This window comes from Ranitomeya variabilis, chromosome 6, assembly GCF_051348905.1.
Source record: "Ranitomeya variabilis isolate aRanVar5 chromosome 6, aRanVar5.hap1, whole genome shotgun sequence".
Taxonomy (NCBI): domain Eukaryota; kingdom Metazoa; phylum Chordata; class Amphibia; order Anura; family Dendrobatidae; genus Ranitomeya; species Ranitomeya variabilis.
Window position 1 is genome coordinate 566,316,691 of NC_135237.1, and position 20,764 is coordinate 566,337,454.

The window sequence follows — 20,764 nt, forward strand, 5'->3', positions numbered from 1 at the left end:
AGCAGGCCAACGACCACCTGGAGAGAGCCAAACGGTGAGTGGGCGAACCAAACGGTGAGTGGGCGAACCAAACGGTGAGTGGGCGAACCAAACGGTGAGTGGGCCACCCAAGGGGGCGAACACATGTTACAGCACAGCAGTCCTCAGCCAGACTTACCATGTGAGCTCTGTACTGATTTCTTTGCTGCATACATATTTGGGTAGCACTGCGGCTTTACGTAGGGGCAGGTGAAGGTTTTTTCACATTATGGCGCCTTTTTTATTTTTTTAAATGCATGCATTGGGGCTAAAAATTATTTTTTGAGATTTCATTAACAATTTTGAATAATTTGGTTTTCTGTTGCCTCTGTGCTGCACTGTGTATTGCTGGCTGCAGAATGAGCTGAGAATCCGTCAGTGAGTGTTTTCTGACAGTCTCAAGGGAGAGTTTCTAAAAAAAAAAATTATTTCTTTTTTTTCAACATAAAAGTTGCATGGGCAGGACATATAAAGAGTATGTAAAAGCCAAATGGTGTAAATGTTTTAATAGGGAGGGCGCCGGAGCAACAAGTTCCTACTGTTGCTAACTTCCCGTTCCTGTTATCTTGCGCGGCTGTTTCTGAAGTATCTGCAAGGAACTCCGCTCATTCTGTCTGTCTCCACAGATCTTCTGCTACCAGTTACCCAGTCATTCTGGACTGCTTCTGCAGTATCTACACTGGACCCGTCTAGTCCTGCCAGTCCGCCTGCCTCACTTCCGGACCACGCCAGTACTCCCGGAGCCAGCTTCGACTCCTACACCCGGTATCCTCCGGTCAGCTCTGCAACGTCCGTTAACCTTGCTGGTCCGTCTGTTCCGCTGGGACAGCCGCCATGTGTTCGGGGTATAACTGAAGGTAGCACCCGTGTCCTCCAGGCATTCCATTCTGTCGGTGTTCGAGGGGACTTACTACGGGTGTCTGGGGCTCACGCAGTAACGCCTTCTTCGGAGCCCACCGGACCGTGGTCTAGTGGTTCCACATCAAACCTTAATAAATACGAATGTGAACTTCTACATCTGTGCCTCCGTTTCCATTCGTTACAACCGGCCTCCATCTCAGACCCTGACACGCGTTTCCACCCTACTTCGTCTAGGGGTAAAGCAGTGATTAACTACCACAGGTAGTCAGGGCATGTTGGGAGTTGTAGTGGTGCAACAGTTGCAGACTAAAAATTGTTGTCGCACCTCGCAGGAGAAACTAGAGCATCAGTACGCACAAAGCTACAAGCAGGTGTCCCTCCTGAAGGACGAGCTGACCCGAGCCCGAAGCATCGAGGACCAGCTGTACAAGTATGTGAGGGAGCTGGAGCAGGCCAACGACCACCTGGAGAGAGCCAAACGGTGAGTGGGCGAGCCAAACGGTGAGTGGGCGAGCCAAACGGTGAGTGGGCGAGCCAAACGGTGAGTGGGCGAACCAAACGGTGAGTGGGCCACCCAAGGGGGCGAACACATGTTACAGCACAGCAGTCCTCAGCCAGATGGTGTAAATGTTTTAATAGGGAGGGCGCCGGAGCAACAAGTTCCTACTGTTGCTAACTTCCCGTTCCTGTTATCTTGCGCGGCTGTTTCTGAAGTATCTGCAAGGAACTCCGCTCATTCTGTCTGTCTCCACAGATCTTCTGCTACCAGTTACCCAGTCATTCTGGACTGCTTCCGCAGTATCTACACTGGACCCGTCTAGTCCTGCCAGTCCGCCTGCCTCACTTCCGGACCACGCCAGTACTCCCGGAGCCAGCTTCGACTCCTACACCCGGTATCCTCCGGTCAGCTCTGCAACGTCTGTTAACCTTGCTGGTCTGTCTGTTCCGCTGGGACAGCCGCCATGTGTTCGGGGTATAACTGAAGGTAGCACCCGTGTCCTCCAGGCATTCCATTCTGTCGCTGTTCGAGGGGACTTACTACGGGTGTCTGGGGCTCACGCAGTAACGCCTTCTTCGGAGCCCACCGGACCGTGGTCTAGTGGTTCCACATCAAACCTTAATAAATACGAATGTGAACGTCTACATCTGTGCCTCCGTTTCCATTCGTTACAACTGGCCTCCATCTCAGACCCTGACACGCGTTTCCACCCTACTTCGTCTAGGGGTAAAGCAGTGATTAACTACCACAGGTAGTCAGGGCATGTTGGGAATTTAAGTGGTGCAACAGTTGCAGACTAAAAATTGTTGTCGCACCTCGCAGGAGAAACTAGAGCATCAGTACGCACAAAGCTACAAGCAGGTGTCCTCCTGAAGGACGAGCTGACCCGAGCCCGAAGCATCGAGGACCAGCTGTACAAGTATGTGAGGGAGCTGGAGCAGGCCAACGACCACCTGGAGAGAGCCAAACGGTGAGTGGGCGAACCAAACGGTGAGTGGGCGAACCAAACGGTGAGTGGGCGAACCAAACGGTGAGTGGGCCACCCAAGGGGGCGAACACATGTTACAGCACAGCAGTCCTCAGCCAGACTTACCATGTGAGCTCTGTACTGATTTCTTTGCTGCATACTTATTTGGGTAGCACTGCGGCTTTATGTAGGGGCAGGTGAAGGTTTTTCCGCATTATGGCGCCTTTTTTATTTTTTTAAATGCATGCATTGGGGCTAAAAATTATTTTTTGAGATTTCATTAACAATTTTGAATAATTTGGTTTTCTGTTGCCTCTGTGCTTGGACTTGCTCATTGCCCAACCCACTAACCAATGGAATACATCCGATCACTCCCATTTTTAGGGCTAACCGAGCCCCCTTACAGGAGATATATAAACTTGTGTCTGAATAATAAAAAGTCCTTCTTGGAGCTGAGCCACAGATTGATCAAGGAGAGTTTACATCTGACTGTGTGTGTCCGGTGTATTTCTTTAGTGCGCACATGATGAATATCCATTAGGCCAGGAGTAGGCAACTGAAGAGAGTGAACATTTTATTGTTCAACCCAACAACACCAACAATGACTCCTTCTCGTCCAGCTCGCTCTCTAAGAACGCGTTCCTCTCAATGGCTTGATTCAGCTGCTGTTCGAAGTCTTCCAGCAACACGATTGTGGCCCTACGGACAGGGGAGGGGGTGAAAAAAAAAAGGAGTCATCAGCAGAGAGGTTTACTACAAGGGAAAGGTTTCTTCTGTTGTCCCTTTTCCTGTTGCCTGAGAATTTGGAGGTCAGTATTTTGCCTTCAGACCACGTCTGAGCCTGACAAACGGGTATCAATGTGATGACTACATTTACCTGAAGTGAAGTCTACGGTTCGATCGGGGATACATTCAGATCCATTCTGCGGCACTTCAAACAGAAAACCCATGAAGAAACAAGAGCCAAATATGGTCTTAAAAGGATTGTCCACTTTTGGGGACTTTTTTCTTTTTTTTTTTAACTTAAACATTAGGTGCTAAATCTTTTTGTAATTAAAACATTTACACCATTTGGCTTTTACATACTCTTTATATGTCCAGCCCATGCAACTTTTATGTTGAAAAAAAGAAACAATTTTTTTTTTTTTAGAAACTCTCCCTTGAGACTGTCAGAAAACACTCACTGAAGGATTCTCAGCTCATTCTGCAGCCAGCACATGGTCTGCTGATACAGGAATGGCAGCCATCTTTAGTGTCTCATTGATCATCTTGGATACCAGCACATGGCATGCTGATACAGGAAATGGCAGCCATCTTTAGTGTCACACTTTGATCTGGGAAAACTTATGTAAGGTTTAACAGTACATGTTATGGGTTGCTTCTCTCAATCTCTTATGTCTCATGTCTTGAGGTTAATTAAGTATTTGATCTTATGGCTCTCCTCAACAGTCCCCCTAAATACTTAATTAACCCTTTTTTATTATCTTGATCCCACCGTGGTTCCCTAACTCACCAGTGTTAAGTGTCACTATGACATCAGAGGCTTCATGACAATACGGATGCTATAGACACCAGAGAATGTGTGACCATTTATGGGTATATCAGGAGGTATATTGGATCACGTTACCCGTGTCCTCGGGACTTTCCTACCTGCTGGATCTATTACTCTCCAATCTCCCATTTCCATGGTTACATAAAATACACATGTGACTGTTAAATATTGATTGAATTATTCTCATTCAATCCTGTACTGAGCACATTGTTTCTTGCTGACATTACAGCCAGCTATTTCTGTGCATGAAGCTCAGAGCATAAGTTAACTCCATATACAGGGAACACGTGGTCTGTAGACACATATATAAACACAGCTCTTAGGAGGGTGGGGGCCTTTTGTCACGTGGGACCTCCTGCCTTTACCATCATTCTCCATGGACATCAGTCAAGGAAGAAACAGCTGTTAGCTGGCAGCCATGATAACCTTCAGACTTCACACAGACAGACGGTTTTTACTGTTGTGAATTCTGTTGTGGGTTCTGCTCTTGGGCTCCCTCCTGTGGTTATAAATGGTAGTACTGCTGTTTGTCCTTCACAGCAGTTATCAGGTGCGTCCACTTTGGACGGGGCTATTTAGTCTGGCCTCACCCTTTGGTGAGGGCCAGTTGTCATTTGTTTTCTGGAGGATTCACATCTCTGCTTTGTTTCTCCTGCTGGATTGTCCAAATCATCAAAGATAAGTCCTGGCTTTGTTTTTGCAGTCCACATGCGGTGGACTTTATAGTTCAGTGAATTGCTATGTTTTTTCTTGTCCAGCTTTGTCTGTGTAAGGATTTATTCAGCCAAGCTGGTAGCTCTGGAGTTGCAGAGTTACTCTCCATGCCTTTAGTTAGGTGTGGAGATTTTTGTATTCTCTGTGGTGGATTTTTGTAGTATTTTAATACTGACCGCACAGTACTCTGTCCTGTCTTTTCTTTCTAGGTAGCGTGGCCTCCATTGCTAAATTCTGTTTTCAGTCTGCGTTCGTAATTTCCCTCACCTCTCAGTCAATATTTGTGGGGGGCTGTCTTTCCTTTGGGAATTTTCTCTGAGGCAAGATAGTTTTCCTGTTTCTTTCTTTAGGGGTAATTAGTCCTCCAGCTGTGACGAGGTGTCTAGGGAGTGACAGGAACATCCCACGGCTACTTCTAGTTGCGGTGTTAAGTTCAGGGTCTGCGGTCAGTATAGAGGCCACCTACTCCAGAGCTCGTCCATGCTGCTCCTAGGCCACCAGATCATAACATTTTACCATTCAAACTTTGGGAAAGATGAGTATCAAGTGCTGTTATCTACACATGGACAATCTGTTCGGCTACTTCTAGTTGCGGTGTTAAGTTCAGGGTCTGCGGTCAGTATAGAGGCCACCTACTCCAGAGCTCGTCCATGCTGCTCCTAGGCCACCAGATCATAACATTTTACCATTCAAACTTTGGGAAAGATGAGTATCAAGTGCTGTTATCTACACATGGACAATCTGTTCGTAACTATTTCATCAATTTTATGTTTTTGCTGCAATATGGTTTTTCTGTGGACAATCAATAAACCACTACACTTTTTATGAGAATATCATGACATTTTTCTTTAAGAGTAACGCACCTGGTTAAGTCCTGATTACATATTTGTGCAAAATAAGCATATTTAACATTGGCCAAGCCAGCCAGTTTGGATTTTTTGTACTATTTTTGCGTGAATTTCCTTCTTGCACACGGGGGGAGAGAAGAGCTTCGTTAAACGTCAATTGTGCAAGTTTTCAGGAATTTCACTTTAAAACTTCAAGTCACAAAGATCTCACAAGAAGAACATATGAGTAAGGAAACGTAACAGAGACTAACTAGTGTCAGTTGAATTGACAAGCAGTAGGAGTACTACAAGTGCCGGACGTGCTGAAAATAGATGTGCTGAAGTCCAGAGCCCAGCGTTGCCTAACAAAGGAACTACAAACTTTTCAAGGTAAGACAAATGGATTTAATTAATTCATATGCTAAATCAAGTCAGATAGAATTTGTAAGTTTGTTCAAATTTAGCTTAGAAATATTTTGGCTTTCTTTATTTGCAGAATGCAAAATAGCAAATTTAAAGTTAGATTCTAAGCTAATATCTAGGAAAAAAGAAAAAGAGCAACTGAAAAATATATTACATATGGTTAATGTATTTCACGAGTTTGTTACACAAAAGTCCAAAAAAGCTTGTGTAGAAAGAATTTCTAAGGAAATGGAAATTAATGATGTTCCCAAGATTAACTGTAATGTGGAGAGGGAGGAAGATGAAGAGGTGACGCACATGTCTGTAATGGCGGCCACCCAAAGTGACCTTGACTTTGTGTCTCATGATGGAGGACACGTAGGAGACATGACAACTGACAAAGATGATGTAGAAGGGTCACTAAAAATAGAAGACAGCTCAGAAGCCCAACCCCAAACTAAATCTAGGAAAATCCTGTTAAAATTATGCAAAATCATTCCTGCATATGACAAAATCCATGTGTGCAGAAATTCAGAGATATTTGAAAGTTTTGCCGATAAGTTTGATTTGACTAATCAACAGAAAAATCAATTGTTCAAAATGTGGCTTCCGGAAATTTTTATCAGAAGATTCTCATTAAAAATGCGGGATGATGAGTTCCATGAAGAAATGACTGATGTAGAAAGATTAAAAATTTTGATATTTTGTGGATTAAAAGAAAATTATATACAGGTCCTTCTCAAAAAATTAGCATATAGTGTTAAATTTCATTATTTACCATAATGTAATGATTACAATTAAACTTTCATATATTATAGATTCATTATCCACCAACTGAAATTTGTCAGGTCTTTTATTGTTTTAATACTGATGATTTTGGCCTACAACTCCTGATAACCCAAAAAACCTGTCTCAATAAATTAGCATATCAAGAAAAGGTTCTCTAAATGACCTATTATCCTAATCTTCTGAATCAACTAATTAACTCTAAACACATGCAAAAGATACCTGAGGCTTTTAAAAACTCCCTGCCTGGTTCATTACTCAAAACCCCCATCATGGGTAAGACTAGCGACCTGACAGATGTCAAGAAGGCCATCATTGACACCCTCAAGCAAGAGGGTAAGACCCAGAAAGAAATTTCTCAACAAATAGGCTGTTCCCAGAGTGCTGTATCAAGGCACCTCAATGGTAAGTCTGTTGGAAGGAAACAATGTGGCAGAAAACGCTGTACAACGAGAAGAGGTGACCGGACCCTGAGGAAGATTGTGGAGAAGGACCGATTCCAGACCTTGGGGAACCTGAGGAAGCAGTGGACTGAGTCTGGTGTGGAAAGGCGTGTGCAGGAAATGGGCTACAGGTGCCGCATTCCCCAGGTAAAGCCACTTTTGAACCATAAACAGCGGCAGAAGCGCCTGACCTGGGCTACAGAGAAGCAGCACTGGACTGTTGCTAAGTGGTCCCAAGTACTTTTTTCTGATGAAAGCAAATTTTGCATGTCATTCGGAAATCAAGGTGCCAGAGTCTGGAGGAAGACTGGGGAGAAGGAAATGCCAAAATGCCTGAAGTCCAGTGTCAAGTACCCACAGTCAGTGATGGTGTGGGGTGCCATGTCAGCTGCTGGTGTTGGTCCACTGTGTTTCATCAAGGGCAGGGTCAATGCAGCTAGCTATCAGGAGATTTTGGAGCACTTCATGCTTCCATCAGCTGAAATGCTTTATGGAGATGAAGATTTCATTTTTCAGCACGACCTGGCACCTGCTCACAGTGCCAAAACCACTGGTAAATGGTTTACTGACCATGGTATTACTGTGCTCAATTGGCCAGCCAACTCTCCTGACCTGAACCCCATAGAGAATCTGTGGGATATTGTGAAGAGAAAGTTGAGAGACGCAAGACCCAACACTCTGGATGAGCTTAAGGCCGCTATTGAAGCATCCTGGGCCTCCATAACATCTCAGCAGTGTCACAGGCTGATTGCCTCCATGCCACGCCGCATTGAAGCAGTCATTTCTGAGAAAGGATTCCCGACCAAGTATTGAGTGCATAACTGAACATTATTATTTGATGGTTTTTTTGTTTGTTATTAAAAAACACTTTTATTTGATTGGTCGGGTGAAATATGCTAATTTATTGAGACAGGTTTTTTGGGTTATCAGGAGTTGTAGGCCAAAATCATCAGTATTAAAACAATAAAAGACCTGACAAATTTCAGTTGGTGGATAATGAATCTATAATATATGAAAGTTTAATTGTAATCATTACATTATGGTAAATAATGAAATTTAACACTATATGCTAATTTTTTGAGAAGGACCTATAGATCTTGATATTCTTCTAAAATTGAGGATTGGCCAGAAAGAATGTACTTTTACATTCATGTCCATTTTTGAAAGGGTGCACAGACTGGTCAGTACAAATTTCAATAAAAAATCAATGATAAATTGTTTTGTAAACAAATTTAGATTCCTGAATCCTGTATCACGTGTTATTGCGTCACAAAAAGATTCTTTATATGAATGTGCGCAATCCCTTGATTTTTCTAGAAAACATGAGAATCTTGAAAGGAAAACAAATCATACTAAGTTTTTGAAACCAGGCAGAATTATATCTTATCAGAAGCCAAAATCAAAATCTCCAAACCTGACCCAAAATCAAATCTATGAAGTATGAAGAAAATTACATATTTGCTACAAACCCTATAAAAAAATGCAGGAGTCCTCCATTGAAGTGGCTTTGAAAGGGTTAAAAGCTGAAGGTTCAGATCTCTCTGTAAAGATGGCGGAAATTGACAGACGGAAACAGGTGAGTATCCCAGGGGGTGAACTGAACACTCCATTATCACAACTCGGTCTAAAAAAGACCTTATTAAATAGAGTTCTTCAACAAATTATCGACAGAGAGGTAAATTGTGGTTTAGAAATTGACTAAAAATGTAATAAATTATATGATGTGTAGATGGGTTATACAATGTATTATTTATTAATATGTAATTATTTTATAAAATATAATTCTACAGTTAAACATATATATTAATATAGTATACAGTAAATACTGTAGCATATTTGTATAAGTAGAGATTATATTAACTGTATTTTTATATGTACTGTATAGTGAAATGATAAAAATTTACTCCAGTAATAATACTTAGAATTACGTTTATTAAATATATACATATGTATAAGATATTTAAATAATTTTGTTTTTAAATATGAAATTAACCTTATCTTTTATTTTTTCTTAGAGCTTTCATTTCAAAACAGGAATTGAACAAAAAACCTCTTTCATAAATTTATGTCTTTGTTCACAGGAAGTTATAATAACTGCATGATTTATATATTTAACACTTAATAAAAAAAAATAATACATAACTAATAATCTAAAATTTGTGTATTGCAATTTTTGTTCTGTAACACTATCAAAAAAACTTGTTTTTTTTTTCTTTGCATGGTAATAATATAATTTTTTCCTCGTTTGTATGGTGCATGACGTGTCTAGCTGTAAGTTAAAAATAAAAATATCATATATTCTTGTTTTAGTGTAAGGAGAATTTAGAAAGCTCCTCAGCCTTTACATTGAAATGGATGAGTCTTATCTATAGGTTAGAACATAGCGTTACTGTAGATAATATTTGGGGAATGTTCAAATAAATATTAGAATACTAAATTTAATAATTTACAATGCGCATTGATTAATAATTAGGATACAATATTTTGGGTTAACCCCTTCATGACCTAGCCTATTTTGGCCTTAATGACCTTGCCGTTTTTTGCAATTCTGACCAGTGTCCCTTTATGAGGTAATAACTCGGGAACGCTTCAACGGATCCTAGCGATTCTGAGATTGTTTTTTCGTGACATATTGGGCTTCATGATTGTGGTAAATTTAGGTCGATAATTTCTGCGTTTATTTGTGAAAAAAATGGAAACTTGGCGAAAATTTTGAAAATTTCGCAATTTTCACATTTTTAATTTTTATTCTGTTAAACCAGAGTTATGTGACACAAAATAGTTAATAAATAACATTTCCCACATGTCTACTTTACATCAGCACAATTTTGGAAACAACATTTTTTTTTTGCTAGGAAGTTATAAGGGTTAAAATTTGACCAGTGATTTCTCATTTTTACAACAAAATTTACAAAACCATTTTTTTTAGGGACCACCTCACATTTGAAGTCAATTTGAGGGTTCTATATGGCTGAAAATACCCAAAAGTGACACCATTCTAAAAACTGCACCCCTCAAGGTGCTCAAAACCACATTCAAGAAGTTTATTAACCCTTCAGGTGTTTCACAGCAGCAGAAGCAACATGGAAGGAAAAAATGAACATTTAACTTTTTAGTCACAAAAATGATCTTTTAGCAACAATTTTTTTATTTTCCCAAGGGTAAAAGGAGAAACTGGACCACGAAAGTTGTTGTCCAATTTGTTCTGAGTACGCTGATACCTCATATGTGGGGGTAAACCACTGTTTGGGCGCACGGCAGAACTCGGAAGGGAAGGAGCGCCATTTGACTTTTTGAATGAAAAATTGGCTCCAATCTTTAGCGGACACCATGTCGCGTTTGGAGAGCCCCCGTGTGCCTAAACATTGGAGCTCCCCCACAAGTGACCCCATTTTGGAAACTAGACGCCCCAAGGAACTTATCTAGATGCATAGTGAGCACTTTAAACCCCCAGGTGCTTCACAAATTGATCCGTAAAAATGAAAAAGTACTTTTTTTTCACAAAAAAAATATTTTAGCCTCAATTTTTTAATTTTCACATGGGCAACAGGATAAAATGGATCCTAAAATTTGTTGGGCAATTTCTCCTGAGTACACTGATACCTCACATGTGGGGGTAAACCACTGTTTGGGCACATGGTAAGTCTCGGAAGGGAAGGAGCGCCATTTGACTTTTTGAATGAAAAATTATCTCCATCGTTAGCGGACACCATGTCGCGTTTGGAGAGCCCCTGTGTGCCTAAACATTGGAGCTTCCCCACAAGTGACCCCATTTTGGAAAGGAGACCCCCCAAGGAACTTATCTAAATGCATAGTGAGCACTTTAAACCCCCAGGTGCTTCACAAATTGATCCGTAAAAATGAAAAAGTACTTTTTTTTCACAAAAAAATTATTTTAGCCTCAATTTTTTAATTTTCACATGGGCAACAGGATAAAATGGATCCTAAAATTTGTTGGGCAATTTCTCCTGAGTACGATGATACCCCATATGTGGGGGTAAACCACTGTTTGGGTGCACGGCAGGGCTTGGAAGGGAAGGCATGCCATTTGTCTTTTTGAATGGAAAATTAGCTCCAATCATTAGCGGACACCATGTCGCGTTTGGAGAGCCCCTGTGTGCCTAAACATTGGAGCTTCCCCATAAGTGACCCCATTTTGGAAACTAGACCCCCCAAGGAACTTATCTAGATGTGTGGTGAGCACAAAATTATCTGGAATCGATAGCGGATGCCATGTTACGTCTAGAGAGCCCCTGATGTGCCTAAATAGTGGAAACCGCCAAGTTACCCCATTTTGGAATCTAGACCCCCAAGGAACTAATCTAGATGTGTGGTGAGCACTTTGAACCCCCAAGTGCTTCACAGAAGTTTATAACGCAGAGCCATGAAAATAAAAAATAATTTTTCTTTTCTCAAAAAATTTTTTTTAGCCCTGAATTTTTTATTTTCCCAAGGGTAACAGGGGAAATTTTACCCCAATAGTTGTTGTCCAGTTTCTCCTGAGTACGCTGATACCCCATATGTGGGGGTAAACCACTGTTTGGGCACACGTCGGGGTTCGGAAGGGAAGTAGTGACGTTTTGAAATGCAGACTTTGATGGAATGCTCTGCGGGCATCACGTTGCGTTTGCAGAGCCCCTGATGTGCCTAAACAGTAGAAACCCCCCACAAGTGACCCCATTTTGGAAACTAAACCCCCAAGGGAACTTATCTAGATGTGTGGTGAGCACTTTGAACCCCTAAGTGCTTCATAGAAGTTTATAACGCAGAGCCGTGAAAATAATAAATACGTTTTCTTTCCTCCCAAAAATTTTTTTAGCCCTGATTTTTTTATTTTCCCAAGGGTAACAGGAGAAATTTGACCCCAAGAGTTGTTGTCCAGTTTCTCCTGAGTACGGTGATACCCCATATGTGGGGGTAAACCACTGTTTGGGCACATGCCGGAGCTCGGAAGTGAAGTAGTGACGTTTTGAAATGCAGACTTTGATGGAATGCTCTGCGGGCATCACGTTGCGTTTGCAGAGCCCCTGATGTGCCTAAACAGTAGAAACTCCCCACAAGTGATCCCATTTTGGAAACTAAACCCCCAAGGGAACTTATCTAGATGTGTGGTGAGCACTTTGAACCCCCAAGTGCTTCACAGAAGTTTATAACGCAGAGCCGTGAAAATAAAAAATCATTTTTCTTTCCTCAAAAATAATTTTTTAGCCCGCAATTTTTTATTTTCCCAAGGGTTACAGGAGAAATTGGACCCCAAAAGTTGTTGATCAGTTTCTCCTGAGTACGCTGGTACCCCATATGTGGGGGTAAAGCACTGTTTGGGCACACGTCGGGGCTCGGAAGGGAGAGAGCACCATTTTACTTTTTCAACGCAAGATTGGCTGGAATCAATGGTGGCGCCGTGTCGCGTTTGGAGACCCCCTGATGTGCCTAAAAAGTGGAAACCCCTCAATTCTAACTCCAACACTAACCCCAACACACCCCTAACTCTAATCCCAACCCTAACCACAACCGTAACCCCAACACACCCCTAACCCTAGTCTTACCCCTAATTCCAACCCTAAGGCTATGTGCTCACGTTGCGGATTTGTGTGGATTTTTCCGCAGTTTTTGAAAAATCTGCAGGTAAAACGCACTGCGCTTTAGCTGCGGATTTACCGCGGATTTCCAGTGTTTTTTGTGTGGATTTCACTTGCGGATTCCTATTATGGAGCAGGTGTAAAACGCTGCGGAATTGCACAAAGAATTGACATGCTGCGGAAAATACAACGCAGCGTTTCCGCGCTGTATTTTCCGCACCATGGGCACAGCGGATTTGGTTTTCCATAGGTTTACGTGGTACTGTAAACGTGAAGGAAAACTGATACGAATCCGCAGCCAAATCCGCACCGTGTGCACATAGCCTAATTCTAACCCTAATTCCAACCCTAACCCTAATTCTAACCCTAGCCCTAAGTGCAACCCTAATTCTAACCCTAGCCCTAAGTGCAACCCTAGCCCTAAGTGCAACCCTAAGTGCAACCATAGCCCTAAGTGCAACCCTAAGTGCAACCCTAAGTGTAACCCTAGCCCTAAGTGCAACCCTAAGTGCAACCCTAAGTGCAACCCTAAGTGCAACCCTACCCCTACCCCTACCCCTAACACTAACCCTAATGGAAAAACAAAAATAATTATATTTTCTGTATTTTATTATTATCCCTACCTATGGGGGTGATAAAGGGGGTGATTTATTTACTATTTTTTTTATTTTGATCGCTGTGATAGAACTTATCACAGTGATCAAAATGTGCAGGAACGAATCTGCCGGCTGGCGCATGCGCCCGCCATTTTCCAAGATGGCGGCGCCCATGAAGCAGACGGCCGGACACCGGGAGGGACATCGAAGCTAGGTAAGTATGGGGGGGTGGGACCGGAACACGGGGGGGGGGGGATCGGAGGACCTGGGGAGCGGATCGGAGGACCTGGGGAGCGGACAGGAGGAGCCGACAGGAGGAGGGGAGCGGAACGGAGATCGGGGCAAAAAGGACGACTGGGGGGGCGATCGGTGGGGTGGGGGCAGATCGGGGTCTCCAGCCATGGCAGATGCTATTGCAGCATCGGCCATGGCTGGATTGTAATATTTCACCATTTTCATAGGGGAAATATTACAAATCGCTCTGATTGGCAGTTTCACTTTCAACTGCCAATCAGAGCGATCGTAGCCACGGGGGGGTGAAGCCACCCCCCCTGGGCTGAAGTACAACTCCCCCTCTCCCTGCAGATCGGGTGAAATAGGAGTTAACCCCTTCACCCGGTCTGCAGGGACGCAATCATTCTGTGACACAGCATATGCGTCACAGGTCGGGAAGGCACCGACTTTCATGACGCATACGCTGTGTCACAGGTCGGGAAGGGGTTAATATACATGTATTCTTATTCTTTGTATGTGAAATATGTATTGTGAACTTCTATGTGTGTCACAGTCTGAGTGACAGATGACAGATGAGCGTATGAGCAGCTGCTAAGAGTCAAGCTAATGTAAGAGTGAAGTGTAACATAAGAATAGCGTGTAATGTGCGGTATGTGAGAGGCCTCATGATTTATGGTATGATGAAAGAAAAAAAAAAACCTTGTGTGTAAGAGAAAATAGCAAGATTCAGTCAAATTATTACAATAGTAAGATATATTTAAATATTATTTACTCAACATACATTTCTATATTTCTTTAGTAAGTATTATTTCTTGATTTAGTTAATAGTGAATAAGTACAATCACGCATCAATATGGTTTATCAAGAAAATCTACATTTAGAACATTTTTCCAAATTATAATTTTATGATATTCAGTGTTTTTTGTTACATAGATGGGTACATATTTTTAAACAAATATATGGCACAAGCTGATATGACAGTTCTAAAAATGATTATTTTTTAATTTTGGTTTTTACAAATTAATTTTTTCGTAAAATAATATTTTTTGATATTAAGGGGAAATGTGTTTTTGATCTTGATTACATCATCACATTTCATCAATCATCAATATTAATAAGGTATTATTGGGTATAATAACATTAAGTATTATAAAAGTCATTTTTTTTCTCTAATGAAGGTTATTATATGCAAAGCTGCATGATTTCAATATTTTGGTAATCCAAGGTTATGACAACATCTAGATTATGGAAATATTAAAGGAAATGTGTTATTGAGACAAAACCTCTGCATTTATCAACAACATATAAAGCCTTATTTTTATTTTCATTTTTCACTTTTCATTTTTTCTTCAATTTTTATTCTTAATTCTCATTTTTATTTTTCATTTTTCACTTTTCCTTCAATTTTTATTCTCAATTTCTATTTTTTTCATCTCAAAAAGAAAAAAAATCAATATTTAATAAAGTAATGTCTAATACAAGAATATTGCTTTATCAAATATAGTGATCATATGGTTTCATTGTATAAGAAATGTTTCAATTCTGAGTTAAATACAACAATTCTTTCACTCATTCATTCATTTATTCATATATATATATTCTTATTTTGGTTCATGGCTACACATTCTTACATATTATTGGTTATAGTTTATTAATAAAGTTTTAGTAATATCAGCACTTGTTACATAAAAGACACACTGACATCTATGGGTTCAAAAAGAAATTACACCTATGACATAAAAATGTCCTATCACATGAAGAATATGGTTATTATTTATTATTATTATTTTATTTCTCCAAATATGAATTCCATATTAATATTTTGATAATAATTATATGGATATTATTGATTACTATGGTAAGCTATGATATTAGGTTAGGAAAATTACCAGATTTGGTATAGAACAGGGAATGAAGACTTCAATCAAGATACTGAAGTTACGTTAAAAAAGAACTTTTCATATTTTTTAATTCAATTGATTCTTAAAAGTTGCAAGAAGAAAAATCTGCTATCCAGAAGTTCCACAAGGTAACAATGCTATGATTTCTGAGTAATAATAGACTGTGTCAAATACAATTCATATCACCACTCACAACTACAGCATCCATCACTGACAACTATGAGTACTGTATCTAAATTGACAACCACAATTGGGACGATGATCCTATGATGCTAACATGAACTGTGTTATTACGTTCCAGTGGTTTCCTATCACCTGTAAGACTTCCATGAAAGCTGGTGAACAATCAGATAATTGTCAGGACGCTACAACCCTGACATGTGTCCTGTGCACTAAAAACTGGTTATGGTGCTATGATTAGCAGGGAAGAGTCAATGTAACCCTTGCTGTGCTGACCAAAGACGTCACATCTGTTCCAAGCCCAATGCGGAAGATATGGAGATTCCAGATGATTTCCAAGGCGAGCCAATGTAAGTCCAGGTCTTTAAAGGCGACACTGCACAGATATTAAAGCTACATTTCATCTATGAACTTTGTTTTCTTATCAACATTTGAATTTATGGACTTTGATTGACACATGACACACAGTCTCTACAATATCTACATTCTATCATCTATTTCAAAAGAATTATAATAAAGATTGTTTTAAAAAGAACCAAGAAAAAGACATCAAGATGAAGACCAGATGACATCAAATCTGAGATGCTTCAAGCAGATATAGGGAAGTATATATATATATAAATTTTATATGAATATTAGTCACGGCTTACCATAACATGAATTTACATATCATTATATTATTGAGTATATATAACAACATTATTATTATTATTAATATTATTTACTAAATTATGTTGCCAAAGAAGAAGAAAGAAGATCTTATTAATATATTTTATTTGAGGGTTCCAATCAATGCCTGTCACCCTCAAAAGGGGGAATTGTTAAATATTATTAATTGAATTATTCTTATTCTGTACTGAGCACATTGCTTCTTGCTGACATTACTAGGGCTATTTCTGTGCATGAGGCTCAGAGCATAAGTTAACTCTATATACAGGGAACACGTGATCTGTAGCACACATATATAAACGTCTCTTAGGAGGGTGGGGGCGGGCTTTTGTCACGTGGGACTGTCACCTCCTGTCTTCATCATCATTCTCCATGGACATCTGACAAGTCACAAGCAACAGGAACAGCTGTAGCCATAATGACCTTCAGATTTCACACAGACGGCTTTAACCATTCAAACTTTGGGAAAGATGAGTATCAAGTGCTGATATCTACACATGGACAATCTGTTCGTAACTATTTCATCAATTTTATGTTTTGCAATGTGGTTTTTCTGTGGACAATCAATAAACCACTACACTTTTTATGAGAATATCATGACATTTTTCTTTAAGAGTAACGCACCTGGTTAAGTCCCGATTAAATAAATGTGCAAAATAAGCATATTTAACATTGATCACCTAAGTCAGTTTTGTTGTGAGCTGAGAAAGAGTCGTGGCTGAGAGTGACTGGGATACTGTGACCGTGCTGAGGAAGGGACCCACTGCCGCACAGGCAAAGTCCAAGCAAGTGAGTGGCCCTCCTGTATGAAACCATTAAAAACTAAAGAGCGGGGTGAGCACTCAGATTATAAATAATTGTGATGCAAAAAACAGTGGTGCTGATTGGATGAAAAATGCAATCGAACACAAAGGAGAAACAGCATCCAATCTAAAGCACACACAAAATTTCTTTATTAAATAACACAGCTATTTTCAGTATGTATTTATTTACTTTATATTTATTTAATGGGCGTCTGTAGGTTTTGTTCTTTTTGATGTTCACCCCTGGTATTAGCCTCCAAGGTTGCACATGTATTTTAATTGCTTTTAATTTTTCCTTGTTTGCTGTGTTATTTAATAAAGAAATTTTGTGTGTGCTTTATATTGGATGCTGTTTCTCCTTTGTGTTCGATGGCCCTCCTGTGTGTGTTAGCAGAACAGAGCCATCTGTATATAACCCCCCCTGGAGAGCTGTTACTCTACGAACTGGTGGAACACCATCTGTATGTAACCTGCCATTGGTGCTGTTACTATCGATACCAGTATTACAGCACCATCTGTACATAACCTTTTGGGGGAAACATTACTATATTGGCCAGTGGAACAGCTCCATCTGTATATAACCTGCTGGGGGAGTCGTTACTATATGTACTGGCAGAACTGCTCCATTTGGATTTAACGACAGCATCTGGAGACTGCATTTTGGCAAGCTGTCTGCTTAGGCTAGAGAAGTCGCACTTGTCAAATGAAAATGTAGTTCATTTTCCTACGTGCAAAGAGTTAAAAAACACAGCTAATACTGAGTCTGTACTTATCTCTGCTAAGTATGACAGTCATCTGAAGCTATTGTTAAAGGAATTCCAGGAAAGATTTTGTGATTTCTCATCTTTTGAACATTAGTTTGCATTATTCTCAGCACCATTCACCTTTGATGTTGCAAAGGCAGAAGAAAGCCGCAGATGGAACTTTTAGAAATACAATCTGATTCTACACTCAGAGCAAAGTATCTTGAAGTGGGAATACCTGGTTTCTTTTCATACCTTCCTGAAAAGTTTAACAACTTTAAAAAGTTTGCCACAAAGATTATGGCAATGTTTGGTTCAACCAATGTTTGCGAACAGTTATTTTCTTTTATGAAACAAAATCTTCTCAGAGAACAAGGCTGACTGATCACCACTTATCATCTTTGATCAAAGTAGGCACTGCGTTGTCATTTCAGCCTAATATACCAACAATTGTTAGCACAAAGAGGTGTCAAGCCTCAGCACAAAACACTAATGATTGAAAAAAATGATAGCAAATAAATGTTTAGTTTTTAATTGCTGTATTTTTGTTAACCCTGCTGTTCTGTTAGGTCAAAAATGACAGTTTTTGAAATTCTATAATGTTATAAAAATTCAGCGTGTGATTCTGAGACTTGAGGCTCCCTGACTTTTCGTCATTAGGGGGGTACTCTCTGGGAATTTTTTTTTTTTTTTAAATTTTTGTTAAAAATGACAGAACAGTACAAGTGTATGTGAAATCTAAACAGAACAGCAGGGTTAAATATATTAGTTGCTGTTGCGCACTGCAAATATATGTTGCTGTTACATATTACTACTTCATATCTTGTTTTCATGACTGCTGTTACAATACGTGTGTGATATTAGCTGCTGTGCGGCCCTCGCAACAACCTCTTGTTACTCATGTGGCCCTCGGGGTACCCCGAGTTTGACATGCCTGATCTACAGCATTACAGAATGCATTACAGAATGCATTACAGAATGCTGTAGATAAGCCCATGATGCCGATGGCCGCAGCTTATAGGAGAATTTTGGGGTGACAGATTCCCTTTAAAAGAAATCTGTCACCAGGTCTTTGCTACCCCATCTAAAAGCAGTAAGAGGTAGGGGCAGAGACCCTGATTCCAGTAATGTATCAATTACTAGGCTGCTTGCTGTATTTTTATAAAATAACTTATCTACTGCAAATCTTACCAGTTCTCTGAATGCTGAGCTCTATTTAACTCTGCCCCCAGCAGCTTTCTATGTACATTGTGCAGAGGCAGAAAGCTGCCAGCCAGTCACATGGGCGGGGTTATACAGAGCTCATCAATATGGAGGACTACATGGCAGCAGGTTTACTAGTCCTCTAGTGATAAAACTTCAGCGAGCCGCCTAGTAAGTAACACATGACTGGAATCAGAGTCTCAATCTGTACATTATTCTGCTCTCAGATTAGGTGGCAAAAACCTGGTGACATTAAAAATTCCTATAAAGTCTCTAAAGTAATAGAAACAATTCAAGGACTAATTCAGGAGACAGTAGCTTGTGAAATAATGGAAGCTGTCATGTTCTCAGTTCAAATGGACACAACACAGGACATTACTTCAAAAGATCAATGTTCCATCATGGCATGACATGTCATGACAAGCTACTTGCTGTGGTAGAATGTGAATCTTCAGTAGGTGAAAATTTGCTACAGCTTCTTAATGCGAGTACACGAGTCATGCAAAACAGTATTTTATTGCCATTTCTACAAATGGAGATGCGGACATGGAAAAACAATACAAAGGGTTTTCTGCATGGTTGTCAACAGAGTCCCCAGGCTAAATCCATGTCTGGTGCTGTGTGCATGTTCTGGATTTAGTGCTGGCAGATGCCACAAAGGTTGTGCTACCGAGTGCATCATTGCTTAAGTTAATGAATGATAAAGCGGGAACTATTCGTGAGTCATATCACCGCATGAATACATGGCTCAATATCAGTCAGGACCCTCACCATCGAAGACTATCTACAATTTGTGAAACTCGCTAGTGGTCTAAGAGATCAGCGCAGAAAAACATTCAGACCATTTGCAAATCTGGATTCTGTTTCGTATGGTCATCTTACTGTCACATTAAACAGATGATTTTTACCACTGATCAGAATCACATGACAGCGTGGCAAACACTAGATGTTCGGATCCCCCATTCACATAAATGGGGTTCGGAGTGGGGTGTTGATCTGGTACTTGAAACCGAACTTTGTTTTAATTGTTTGGCCGAACACGCCGGACCCTAACATCCAGGAGTCCGCCCATCTCTACTGCTTAGAAGTTTTGCAAAAAAGTATATTGTACCTACTGTGTTCTACTGGTGATTTGCTGACAAGTCATTTTGATCTAATGGTTTGACCAGTTCAAGTATAATTTAGGCAGAATTGGTTCAGAAATGTCGTATTGTCCTGGAGACATTATAGTTATTGGCAAGAAAAGTTAAAACAACCAATGTAAGTGAACCCAAGGACTTAATGTTCATTGCACTAAACATTTCTTTATAACTTTTCTACGCTCTGTTCTTTTATTACTTTGTAAAGTAAAAACATTTTATTATTTACTGCTTTTGATGCATTAAGTATAATATTTTACTACACTATTCTGCACTTTAAAGTGATTATCAAGGACTTGGGACTGATCGCCGATCTGTAGGATAAGTCACCAATATTAGCTTAGCTCTGGCTATGTGCAACAGCTGTATACAGAGTGTGACACTATGGAGAGCGCGGCACTATGGAGAGTGCGGCACTATAGGGAGAGGGGCACTATGGAGAGTGCGGCACTATAGGGAGAGGGGCACTATGGAAAGCGTGGCACTATGGAGAGCGAGGCACTATAGGGAGCGAGGCACTATAGGGAGCGAGGCACTATAGGGAGCGAGGCACTATAAGGAGCGAGGCACTATAAGGAGCGAGGCACTATGAGAGTGCGGCACTATGGGTAGCATGACAATATGGAGTGCGGCACGAGGGGCGGGGAG

At 40.5% G+C, this 20,764-nt stretch overlaps 1 pseudogene; it reads left to right on the top strand.

The window, feature by feature from the left end:
• The first annotated feature begins 1,151 nt into the window (after nucleotides 1-1,151).
• Nucleotides 1,152-20,764, top strand: part of LOC143782143 (uncharacterized) — a 37,546-nt pseudogene continuing 17,933 nt past the window's right edge.